The sequence below is a fragment of the Thamnophis sirtalis genome, unplaced genomic scaffold (assembly GCF_051295495.1).
Source record: "Thamnophis sirtalis isolate CommonGarterSnake01/CBP01778 unplaced genomic scaffold, rThaSir2_p1.2 scaffold_5, whole genome shotgun sequence".
Classification (NCBI taxonomy): domain Eukaryota; kingdom Metazoa; phylum Chordata; class Lepidosauria; order Squamata; family Natricidae; genus Thamnophis; species Thamnophis sirtalis.
This window is the reverse complement of record NW_028261385.1, coordinates 78,084,347-78,097,959: the sequence shown is the minus strand read 5'-3', so window position 1 is coordinate 78,097,959 and position 13,613 is coordinate 78,084,347.

The following is a 13,613-nucleotide window of genomic DNA, read 5'->3' as shown; positions in this document are numbered from 1 at the left end:
GTTAAATATTGTCCGCAATAGTCGGAGTCCTCATTTTATCCACCTTGGAAGGATGGAAGGCTTGAGCTTGGGGTCAACCTACCTCCTCTTCCATTGCTGTCTGGGTCTGACCTAGCATCAAGGTCCCTTAATTCCAATGGCCCTTCAATGGATGTTGAGACTAGTCTGTGTATATTTACCTGAGGGTAATGGCCACCAATCACCATGGGAGGGTATTCATGTTAGGAAAGAAAGAAATTTTAAGAAAAAAAATCTTAAATAGTTGAGGTTGGAAATGAATGGGCAAGGGTGAGATTTGTTGGCTTTGCAATTGCAGGACAAAGAAGATGGGTCTTCCCCAGAGCTGAATCTTGTTCCCTTATTAGTAAATGAAATAACACTGAATAGCTGAAGATCGAGGACAGTATTGGGTTGGACCTGTCCTCTGGAAAGTGTTTTCCAGCCCAGGCAGTAGATAGAAGTTGGAAGCTGTGGCCTTGGCAAATGGAAAGGATCCTCAGACTAAGATCTGGAATCTAGACATGGGAGAAGAACAAAAGGTGCTACTTGCTCCTCTCTTATTTCAATTGATCCTGTTGTTGTGTGTCCCTTTGAAATCTTAAATGAAAGCAGAAGCTCTTGATGGGAAACTTTTCCTAAAGTCTGAAGTATTTTATTCTCTGTAGGTTTGACACTCTCCCCATATAGACCATTAAATCTCTTCTTATTGAACTTGACCCCTTACAAAACTTCCCCTATCAAAATGTCTCTTTTTGGGACTCTGGTCCACCCACAGGGTAGAGTAAAATCCTCATTCTAACCCATGCCTTGTTGCAAATTTGTTGGATGTTCCTCTAGGTTTCTTTGGGGTGGGATTGGCTTCCCTGCTTGGGTCACACATTGATGGGGACAGAAGATTTCTGCTTTTACATTGTTTAGCCTCATCAATTGGTTAGAATTGGCTTGGTCAGACAATAGGAAAGGTTGGTACTAAAGGGGGGCACATCCCAGCCAAATCAGGATGGCTTGCCCATCCCACATCACTGCAATAGTACAATGGCATCACTTAGTCTTAGATAATTGATGGTTTAACCTCTCCTTAGCTGCTATGCCTCCTTCTTCGCTTTTCCCTGTACAGGCCTCTGTTCTGCCACAGTTCTGATGAAACATAACTGGCAATTGAAAGCCAAGTTTTGGGAGATTAATCAAATAACAAAACTAAACTAAAAATACCAGAAACAAAAACCTAGCAGTCTCAACTCTTGTTTGTATTTCATTAGTATATCAGGGTGAGAACTTGGAGGCCTTACTTATTTTTGGAAAATATTTAAGAAACTGAAGGATTACATTTCAGAATTTTATAAAACTAAATGTGTACATTTAAATTTTGCAGGTAAATTTCATACAAGGAAAAAAGAGGGCCAGTCTTATTTTAACTTTCCTTGCTCCCTTTTATAGCATTATTTGAAAAGTACAATGAGCGGAAGACGCAAATACATGATAAACTTCAAAATAACTGCAGGGAAGTAATTCCTTTTCTCCTTCTTTGTAATGGTAGCGAGCCTAATCTATAATGGAACATATCATACTCTAGATTAAATAAGATTAGGTTGCCTATATGAAGCTGATCTTTCTTAGCAAGGCATTTGCCAACAAGACAAACCATTTTGAAGACGTTGGAGCAACAGAATGTGTTGGTTTGTGACAAAGTTATGCTTATAGCATCTCTTCAGGCAGAGAGGATAAGAAGAACAAAACAGCAAAAGTGAGCAAGGTAGTGATTTATTGTCATATTTTGAGAAATTTGCAAGCAAATAGATCTATGCATCTATTGTCTCCCCAATACACTGCTAAACTGAAATTATTTATTCAACACATTTATAATTAATAAGGATGTTTTTTTTTCTATGGAATTTTGTGGACAATTTTCAGTTTTGGTATTCTTGCACTCAGAGTTCCTTAAATTCCAAGCATATACAGTATATTTAACTCCAGTTGATGGATATTGGAGCCTACTCCAGTTGTGCAGAAAGTACAGCATGCCTCATGAGGGAAAAGAGAAAGTAATGGGTAAGCAATTATTAAGAAAACATGAAGACCTGAAATAGGCATTTGGAAACAGTGTTCAATCATTGTCATCTTTGCTCTTAAATTTTTTTGTGTTGAGACCTCTTGTCCCACCTGTATCTGTTCTAAGACACTGGTGTATTTCTAAAATTGAAGGCAGATGTTGTCAGGCTGCAAAAGAAAAATTTCCAGAAAACATTTAACATTGGTCTACAGCAGGGGTCGACAAACTTAAACACTCAAAGAGCCATTTGGGCCCGTTTCCCACAAAAAGAAAACACTGGGAACCACAAAGGTCCTAACTGGAAGGTGACTGGAAGTTCAGTTTCCCTACCATAGAGTCTCCTCCTAGCGTGGCATACTTTTTCCTCTACCTGTCATAACCGAAAGCCCTATCAATTGTGGAGACAACTGGAAAACCCTCTCCTTGCCATAGAGTCTTCTCCTGACGCACTGTGCTTCTCTTTCCCTGCCTACCGGAAGCTCCTCTCAAAATTGTGGCGCCGACGGGTGACAGAGCCGCAGTACAGGGAGTAAAGAGTCACATGCAGCTCAAGAGCCACATGCAGCTCCAGAGCCGCAGTTTGCTGACCCCTGGTCTACAGTATTGTACCTAACTTCTAACCATAATTCTAGAAAATCATGAAAGCCTTTTCATCTGAAAACTCTAGCTATGACCTTCCTTGGTATGCAGACCAGGAGGACGTTATCTTCTTCTAAAAGCTGGAAATATTTGATAAGAACAACAGCAAGAGAAAAATACCAATGTAGAAGCTGTGTTTTGCTTCCACAATTTGATGGGATATTGGAGAACTAAAATTAAGGCTATGGCATTCGAAGATGTCCTCTAGATCAAGAAAATGATTCTTGTTCCTTCACCATAGCATATATAGGTCTACAAGTTGTTCTTTCCTGGCATTCTCTTTTCCCTGAATGGGTGGCCTACCTGGAGTTAATGATCTCCACCATTAATGAGAATCTTGTTGCAGGAAATAATACTTCATTAAGTTTAATACAGTACTTTGATTACTTGTCCGACTGTAAATATATAATTTTAAACTGGGCTATTTGTTAAGAAAATGAATATAAATTGGTATTTGCATTGCATACCTTTCAATGTAGTGCTTATTTATATGTCCATTTTTTTTGTTTCATACTACATTTTAACATATTACATTTTAACATGCATATGTGTATGTATCTATATATGTATGTATGTATAGATATGTGTGTGTGTATGTGTATGTATGTGTATGTATATATATATATATATATATATATATATATATATATATATATATATATATATATATATATATATACACACACACACACACACACACACACACACACACACACACATACCGTATGCATGTATATATGTATGTATAAGTGTGTATATGTGTGTGTGTGTGTATACACCATGTTTCCCTGAAAATAAGACAGGATCTTTTCTTTTGACCCCTGAAATAAGTACTTGGGCTTATTTTGGGGGAGATCTTATTATTTTTGAGGTGCAGAAGGCGGCAAGCATGATCACCTCATGGCTGTGTTGCAATATTTTCAGGGAGGGCTTATTTTCAGGGATACAGGGTATATATTATATATACATATATATACATACACACATATACACACATATACATACATACACACGTCTGTCTGTACCATGCTTTCCCCAAAATAAGACATGCCCTGCTAATAAGCCCAATCGGGCTTTTCAGAGCATGCACAATAATAAACCCTCCCCTGAAAATAAGCCTGCCTCCAACTATTTAAGTGCATGAGCAAACGGTCCCCGCCATTACCACTGTACCACCTACTGGTACAGCTTGTGGGGCAAAAAGAGGGCCCACTGCAAAAACAGCAGCAGGCAAAGCAAAGAGCTTCCACCTCCCGCCCTTCCCTCCCGTGCAAAAAGAGCCTGCCACAAAAGGAGTGGCAGGCTAACAATGTGATCACCCCTCCCACATGTTCCTTATCGTGCAAAAAACACCACCCTCCCCACCCCAATGGTAAAGGCAGCCTGCCTGGTTCCCTTCCCCGCCGTCCCTTTAGCGAGGGGTGGCAGGTGGAAGGGGGAGAAGAGAGGTGCGCCTCTTATCTTTCTAGGTCTGTTGCATTCCTCGCCCTTTTGTCCATTGAATCCCCTTGTAAAAAAAACCTCATGAGTTCAACTCACGAGTTTTTTTTTTTACAAGGGGCTTCACTGGATGAAAGGGCAAGGAACGCAATGGACCTGGAAAGGTAAAAGGCGCGCCTCGCTTCTCCCTCCCCGACCTGCCACCCCTCGCTAAAGGGATGGTTGGGAAGGAAACCAGGCAGCCTGCCTTTACCATTGGGGCAAGGTGGGCGATGTTTCCAGGTCCGTTGCGTTCCTCGCCCTTTCGTCCATTGAAGCCCCTTGTAAAAAAAAAACCCTCGCGAGTTGAACTCATGGTTTTTTTTACAAGGGGATTCACTGGATGAAGGGGCGGAGGAATGCAACGGACCTGGAAAGGTAAGAGGTGCACCTTGCTTCTCCTCCCACTACCTGCCACCCCTCGCTAAAGGGACCGCGGGGAAGGGAACCAGGCAGGCTGCCTTTACCATTGGGGCGAGGTGGGTGGTGTTGGGCCGCGTGGTACGCCTCTTACCTTTCCAGGTCTGTCGCGTTCCTCGCCATTGTGTCCAGGGAAGCCCCTGGTATAAAAAACCCTTCTCGCAACTTCAAGAAGTTTGATTGAACTCGCGAGAAGTATTTTTTTAAACCAGCGGCTTTCCTGAACACAATGGTGAGGACCGCGACAGAGTTAGAAAGGTAAAATTCGCGCCTGCTTCTCACCTGCCCCAGAAAATAATAAGCCCAAGGCCATATTTTGTGGGGCAAAAGAAAATAAGACCCTGTCTTATTTTCAGGGAAACACGGTATGTATGTATAAAACTTGCTGTGTTCATGGCAGTTTATGGAAAGTGAGGATTGCTAACAGATTAGCCCAGTTGTAGGAAATCAAAACAACTTATTTTGATATGTTTATTCTTCTCATAAATGTGATGTATCTTATGCCAGATGAAGGAATTTTTCAATCTAGAACATAATTAAACCATATATAATGTAAAGATGTAGATACCTTTAAGAAGAATATGCATAGTGAGTACTATATGAAATGTTATAGCGAACTTACTGGAAATATTTTATCTTTAAGAAATAGGAAATGTGATTGCAAACTTATGTATACTTACCCAAGAGTAATGGCCACTTAACTCAATCGGACTTTCTATGTAAACATGCAAAGGATTGAACCATACACAGGTCTGCAACTAAAAAGCTGTTTGATTATTTTCATCTAATTTCCATGTATTTTGGTGTGGTGAAAACAAATAAAATATTGAAAAAACTCCTAGATGTCATGATTTGCCACAACATGCAAAATTGTCTTCAAATTTATCATTTTTTAAATTTTTGGTATTTTTTTTATATTATGGGGTTTTAACCAAATTTAAAGTCCAAATTACTATTAATTAATTCACATAAGTGCATTTAAGATATAAAATGCCAAAAAAACCTTAAAGGGTTTGTCCGAGTTATGTAAAATAAATATAGCACTGTAAATCTGATGGTCAGCAATATATACATAAGCTAAGTAAGTTTTAAGTCTGTGCTTCCAATGGTAGAAGGGGTTAATCTTTCCTGAAGAATCCAGTGGGAGGGAGACACAGGGCAGATAGCAGCATCTCCAGTCAGTGCAGGGGGCGTGGCCAGCACTGTGACGTCTAGTGTACAGACACAGAGCTGCTCTCTCCTGCATGCCACACTTGTGCACGAATCATCATCAGGTTCTTGGTTCTAGGCTATTCACACTTTTTCATCGCAATTCATGTTAGCTCGTCATTCTTCAACAGTTATGTTATGGCTCCGCGAAAGTGTATTATATGTTATGGCTCTGCGAAAGTGTATTAATTTGCCAGACAGTTTCTGTTTCATCTGTGGTGAATATACAGTGTTGAAGCAACAGCAGAATATTACAGACTTTGTGAAAAAAGTATACTTTGCATACTTTGAACTAAAAATTGGAGATCAAGATGAAGTTTGGGCACCTCATAAAGTGTGCAAACGGTGAGTTGAGGACCTCCGAAACTGGTTTAAGGGTAAGAAAAAATCAGTTATGGGATTCCTATGGTATGGCAAGAGCAAAAGAACCATAGTGATGACTGTTACTTTTGTTCATGCGATGTGAAAGGGTTTAATTCCAAATGGAAGTATTCCATTTCATACCCCAATCTTCACTCAACAATTCGTCCCATCCCCCATGGCACAGATATACCAGTACCCAAGCCCCCTGCTACTTTGGAACAGATACCTAGCTCTGATGAAGGTGAAGTCATACATGAACCAGATGACGAATCAAGTTCTGACTTTGAAGATGATACAAGACCAAAATTGTTTTCTCAGGAGGAGATGAATGATTTGGTAAGAGACTTGAATCTTTCCAAAGATGCCACTGAGTTACTTGGATCAAGGCTGAAAAGCAGGAATTTATTGTTGCCAAGAGTGTCATCTTCATGGTTCAGACATCGTGAAAATGAGTTCATTCCTTACTTCGCCCAGGAAGACAAGTTGGTTTATTGCATCGATGTCGAAGGTCTGATGGGTCAATTTAAAATCCAATATGATTCAGAGCAATGGCGTCTTTTTATAGATTCTTCAATCTATAAAAAGATTCCCCCGCTCGAATTGTGTGGTTGTTGACTGTTTTTAAATTGTTGTAGTTGTTTGTCCGTTGTCTTTCCTCCTATTTGTATTCCCCCCCTTACTTTGGTTTGTGAGCTGCACTGAGTCCCTCTGGGAATAGGGCGGCATAGAAATGCAATAAATCAAATCAAATCAAATCTTCAAAAAGAAGTCTCAAAGCAGTTTTACTCCACAATGGATTTTACGCTTCCATACCTGTAGGTCATTCTATACACTTGAAGGAAACCTACGAGAACTTGGAATTGGTTCTTCGTAAACTTAAATATGAAGACCATGGTTGGCAAGTGTGTGGGGACTTGAAGGTCTTGTGCATGCTGCTCGGGCAACAAGCTGGGTATACCAAATACCCTTGTTTTCTGTGTCTATGGGACAGTCGAGACCGACAAAATCACTGGACCAAGAAGAGTTGGCAGCCGAGGGTGCTAACAGTTGGTGAAAAAAATGTCCTCTGAGAAACTTTGGTACCTTCCCATAAAGTTCTTCTACCACCTCTCCACATAAAATTGGGATTGATGAAGCAATTCGTAAAATCACTTCCAAGTGATGGAGAATGCTTCAAATACTTGGTCACCAAGTTTCCATGCCTGTCGGAGGCAAAATTGAAGGAAGGTGTGTTCTTCGGACCAGACATTAGAAGTTGATCAAGAGTTTGTCAATACCATGACGGATCCACAAAAAGAAGGGTAAATTGCATTTAAAGAAGTTGTACAGAATTTTTTAGGCAATAACAAAGATCCTCACTACAAAAAGATTGTTGGAAGAATGCTGAAAGCATTTCAAGCTATAGGTTGCCTGATGAGTTTGAAAGTGCATTTTCTCCAGTCCCACCTTGACTACTTTCCTGAAAATTTGGGAGCTGTGAGTGAGGAACAAGGTGAATGATTCCACCAAGACATTAAAGAGATGGAAACGAGATTCCAGGGAAAATGGAACATTACAATGATGGCAGACTACTGTTGGATGCTTCAGAGACACATTCCAGATGCTACTCACAAGCGTAAATGCACCAAGAGGAGCCTCACAAGGAGGAAGAATCGAATTTAGTGTGTGTAGGTGAGCTCATTTCAGTTCAAAAAAGGATTTTCATGAAAATATTGTAATAAAACTTTAATTTTATAAGTCTATTTCCATTTATTTTGAGGTATTGCCTTATTTAACATAGTTACCTAAATTGTCAGGAAATGTGATATCCTATGACAAAATGGAGTCTTTTTATAGATTTTCAGATTCAGCGCACCAAAAAAAAAAAGATTACGTGGAATAACCAAAACAGCTCTCGAATTTTTTTTTTGCAGACCTGTGATTACATCTGATTCAAGACAGATTCATTCTGAGGTTATTGTAACAAATTACCTATTGACACCCAGAAATATTATCTCAAACTATAAATTGTGATATAAATATCATTCACCTGGAAATCTGTTTTATGACTGAAGTTATAACATCTTCTGCTATAAAAGAAAAAATTAATAAAGATTGTCAACTATGATTTTAAATTCAAGGCATCAGGATTTGTAATGTTGAACAGTGAGTAATCACTATTATCATAATGATGTCCTTTCCATTTAACTTGATAAATATTGCTAGTTAGAGGCAACATTTTTATGTACTATTCTGTATCACAGAAGGCAGAATTATTCCTGTAAATAGCCTCTATGTATTTATTTCATAATAGAGTACTTCTTTGAATAATATTTGCATTAGTGCATCAAATAAAAGGTATGATGCTAGGAAATCCTTTTAATCCTCTTATTTATCAAACACTGCAGAATAAGGTAAGAAAAAAGGGGGAAAAGAGAAATTGCAACTGTTGCAAGCTTTCCCCCCAGTATTTAAGCAGCTTTTATTTTCCTTTAAATTTTAAAAAGTTTATTGTTTGTCTAAATATGAATATACTTTTATAAGTTTAATTTCAATTAATAAAGATAAAAATTACCACAAGATTTAACCCTGCATGTATGGAACATCTTTGTGTAACATTCATTTTAACAAGATTTCATTCAATTTATTCATCTATTTTGAACTTAAAAGCAAACTTTTCTGAAGTAAACAGAACTTAATTATTCTATACAGGAGTTCTACACACTATAATTTGAGTGTTCAGAAAAAGCTACTTAAGGGTATGCATATTAATGCAATATGCATTAGTATTGCAGTTCCAAATTTAAAGTAAAAACAGTGCAACAAGAATGGAAATAATTGAATCATTTTAAAAATCTGTCTTGTATACTGATGATGATTGCAAACATTAAATTGATATTTGTATCTGTAATTTTTCCCCTCCTCTTATCTTCCTCTGTGTCAAGATGATTTTCTTCCCAAATATATTTATTTAACTCCATTACTAATGTTGGACATTAATATAAACTTGTACACCTATTAAATGGTACCTTGACTACTAGAAGGGAAAGGAGGAAGTATACAATACAATTGCTTGTTCAAACTGGATCCTTTCAGAAGCTTGCCTCTGTTTCCAAATTTAACTATACAAATGAAGTAGTCTTTTTCAAAAGGTCTAGTAAGCAGCTCATTGAAATCAGTGCTTTTATACAAGGAAACTGATTCTGTATTCCTTGCACATCTGACATTTTCATTAACTTAACTGGAAGAGCTGATAACTCAGATTCTCATGGATCTTCCAGGAATATTAACTTTGTGATCTTTGCACTATTTCTAGATATGCTGCACATTTTATATTTATTCAAATATTAGTTTGAGTGCTTTGCAAAATTCTTGCAATTACACTTATGATTCTGCCATTAATCAAATAACATTTTCTATGATCAAATCGTTGCTGCATTCCTAAAAGTGTTTATCTGAGAGTGGCTAACAGTAAAATCATTGGGACTTCTGAAGTAATGTATAGAACGCCTGTAAATTAGATTTCCGTTAATCCCATTAAAAACATTTCCCTTCTCAAAGCAGTATTTGGATTCTTCCCCCCCCCCACACACACTTTAGCTGCCGAAATCTCAGCATCTCTCTCATACTCACGCACACACTTTTGTGTTAGAAACTCCACAAACTACTTTGACATGCGCTGATTTCAGGGTCTTTGACCTGTCTGGAATTACACACTTTATAGCGGGTGCCCTCTGGTTCTATTCCCGCTCATTGGCTACTTGAAAATGAATATGCAAATAGCCTCTCCACCCACCCCAGCCTCCCTTTCTTCTCTTTTGGTGTTTCAAGCAGCCGCCAGGCGGAAACGAAGAGCCGCGCGCTTCCCACGGATGCCGCGAAAGGGAGGGGAAGGGGAACGGGGGAGGGGCAAAGCAAAGTGGTTGGTGGTTAAGGGAAGCCACTGCTGAGGTTCTGGCCAATGACAACGAGGTGGCAAGAGGCCAAGAACGCAACTCAGCCTTAACACCGCCAGCTCTTTCTGCGGAGCCAGACGCGCGGTGGGGGGGGGGGAGCGGTGTGTGTGTGTGTGGGAGAGTGAGCGAGAGAGCAGCGAGAGAGCGCACCCCAGCCAGCCAAAGGGCGGGGTGGGGGTGGGGAAAGGGTTCAGCCTCTCCTGGACCACGTCCAAGACAGCAACCACAACCCACTCTTCAGTATTGCAACTCAAAGAGGAAGGAAGATTGAAAAAGAGGGAGAGCAAAGAATCGGGGGAAGGGGGGAGGCTCTGTAGACAGAGTTTTTTTTTAATTTTTTTTTACTTTCGCTGATTTCTCTCAACTCCTTCCCTAGCCAAGAACTTTCTGAACAATCTAAATCAGTAACTCTTTCGGGTGCACACAAACCTATGTATAAGAGGGAAGGTTACCCTTGGAAATCCAAACAAAGCTAAAACAAAAAACACCACCCCATACCGGCTCCTTGAGAAAGGCATACATTGGTTCGCTGAAAAAACGTGAAGCCAACGGGTCCCGAGTTGTGTTACGGAATTCAGGAGTCCACGGGTTTAAATGCAATACAATTCAATGGTATGTGGCATTGGGGGCGAGTGGATATTTTTAACTTGCTTGTTGGCTGTCTTCTCTCCCTGGGTAGATCGCCTTGGATTTACAAAGTGGGGGCTGTTTACAACACACACACACACACACACACACACATACACACACACACACACCACGCACACGTCATTTTCTGAATTTTCCGGATTGAAGAAATGGATTTGTTTGTGTTCTTGTCTCTTTTGGCAGCTTTGTCCACGGGCCACACATTCATGCCAAGAAACAGTTAATTGGAGCTTGTGTCCAAAAGTGCTGAACTTGGTATATTTCCTGCTTCCAACTTTCTCTCCTGTTTGCTGGCAAGTGCCCGTTAAGCATTGAAAAAGATTAATATAACATGTTGGTTGATTAATTTGCAGCTATGTAGTTAGGGTTGCTTCCCCTTCTTAACAGCTGTCATAGATACACCCTGGTTCCTTCTGCTAAGCGGTATGGGAGGGCAATGTTGCTGTAGTGACAGGGCTATTACTTTTTGCATGCTAGTTAACTTATAAGAGTAGTTTGCTATCCTACACTATGGACGTTTTTCTTCTTCTGAATTGCTAAGCATTCTCTCCTTGGGTACGCTTTTTGTGGCTTGCTTATGTTTTCCTCTATCAAATGGCGGTGTGGGTCTTACTGTCTTGCATAATTTCAGACCTATTCCCTGGATAGATGTCTGCTTTCCCCACTTGTCCTCCCTTTGCCTGTGTCTGGGCCATATTTTAATGCACAATATCCCATCCATTGTGGTTGAATGCGGAGTGTGTGAGGACTTGGCTGCTCTCCGGTTGAAGGGGGCGGGGAAGCCCGTTCGACTTTGACACAAGATGCCGATGTGGCGTGATCTGAATTATTATTAGGGCTGTGAACATGGCTATCTCTCTTGCTGCTGCTGCTGGAAAGGGCTGCCACTGAACTTGAGAAGGGACAAACAACATCTCCAAGTCCCCTTCTCTCCCAGTACAGTAGCTGGCAGAGAAAAGGCGCCAAAATACACAAGATTAACTTTCTTTTAAATGATGCTGAGGCTCTACTTGTGTAATCCTAATGAATAGTCACAGGAATAAAATTAAAGCTTAGAAATACATTATATATATACATATACACATACACATACACATACACATATACACATATACACATACATACATACATATAAAAGAAAAAGTTGTAAACTTTCAACCTTAAGTAATTTAGCCTGATTCTTTATCAATAAAATTTGATTAATATAGTCATGTTTTCAAAAAGGTTTTCTACTGTTCTGGGAAAACAGAGGGCTGAGCAAATTGGACATTTACGTAGGCAGGGTGAAAAAATTTAACTTGAGTAACATAAAACGTTGTGGTTTTCAGTTTTATATTGAGGTCTCATGTTTGAATTTTTTGGTCGGCGAAAGGAGAAAGCTTGGTTAATAGAGACACCATCAAACCATATGTGGACAGAGGTCAAGCACACATATGCTGTGAGAAAGATATGCATGCACACCACAGATATTTAAATAGTTGAATACTCAAAAATATGTATGCATGATCATAAACATCCTAATTCCTTAACTGGAAACAATATTTATGATATGTGTGTGTGTATTTATTTCAAAAATACACAAGTAAAAGGAATATAATGTAGTAATATGGTTAAAATAATAAAGTGAAATATAGATGAATGTTAGACATACATTTATAAAAGAATCATATACTGTGAAATCAGATATACGGTAAGTACCATTCAATTCAACTGGCTTATTCCAAAGTAATTGAGTATTTGTAGTCTAAAACAACTAGTGCAAAATTTTTAATTATTTCTCCAAAGTGTCAAGGAAGAAAAAAATATTTTGTATAGTAGGAGTTTATGAGACTGAATGAATCCGAGGCATAACATGGGTTTCAGAGTAATATTTTAACTAAAGTAATCGGTATCTTGCAAAATGAAGAGTGCTTTTTCCTAGATGTTGTCAGTGATCTAAATGTAGGCTTTTCAGCTTTGACTATCCTTTAAAAATGTTACTGGTAAAATATTTTGTAAAGTGCTTATGAACATTGTGAAACGTTCAGTGTTGTACATAAAGCCAGAAGGAATAAGAGGGTTTGTTTATGAGACCTAGAAAATGAAACACTGAGTCCTTGTCTATGGAGAATGGGGGAGGGGGGGAAGGGGAGGGGGATAGCCAGGCCCTTCTAGATTTTGATAAAACATACAGTAAGAGCCAGCTAACTTTCTATGTTTGCAGTAAAATCGCTGCTGCTTGCTTGGTGAGTTTCAAACTATAGATATGCATGAAATCTAGGAAAAAAGTGACTATACCACACCTTTAATTACTCTATATGTGTATATAGGTAGTAAAATAATTGAAAATATAATTTCTTTGCTTAATTTTGTCCCCACAATACATATATTCTGCCTGTAATACTGAAAATGACATTGAAAAATGAGTCTTACTGATCTTTCAATCTCTGATATAAAAGTTTAGGGTCAAATGGTCATCCACTACTAGATTATTCAATTATTTGCGTAGTATACTATTGTGTAGTATATAGTAGTATACTATAATACTTTCATTGTTTTATAGTTTTTAAAATATCTGCCTAAATTCCTAATCCTAAGAATATGCATTGTAAACCATACATATCTAATTGCAGACCTAGCAATACATGTTTTTGTTCCATTTTAGTGTTTTGTCCCTGTTTTGTGGTTGCAGACTACATCTTTTAAAATTAATGTTTATATAAATGTTAGAGGTTGCAGGTTGTAAGAGAATCAATTGACTACTCATGTAATGTTCTAGTAGAGATAATTTGACAATGCAGACCTTAAAAAAAATTGTTGCAGAATGTATTAGGTTTTTTTTTTAACTTACCAGTCAAAACATAATAAGTGAGTTTCCTTTCATTTATAAA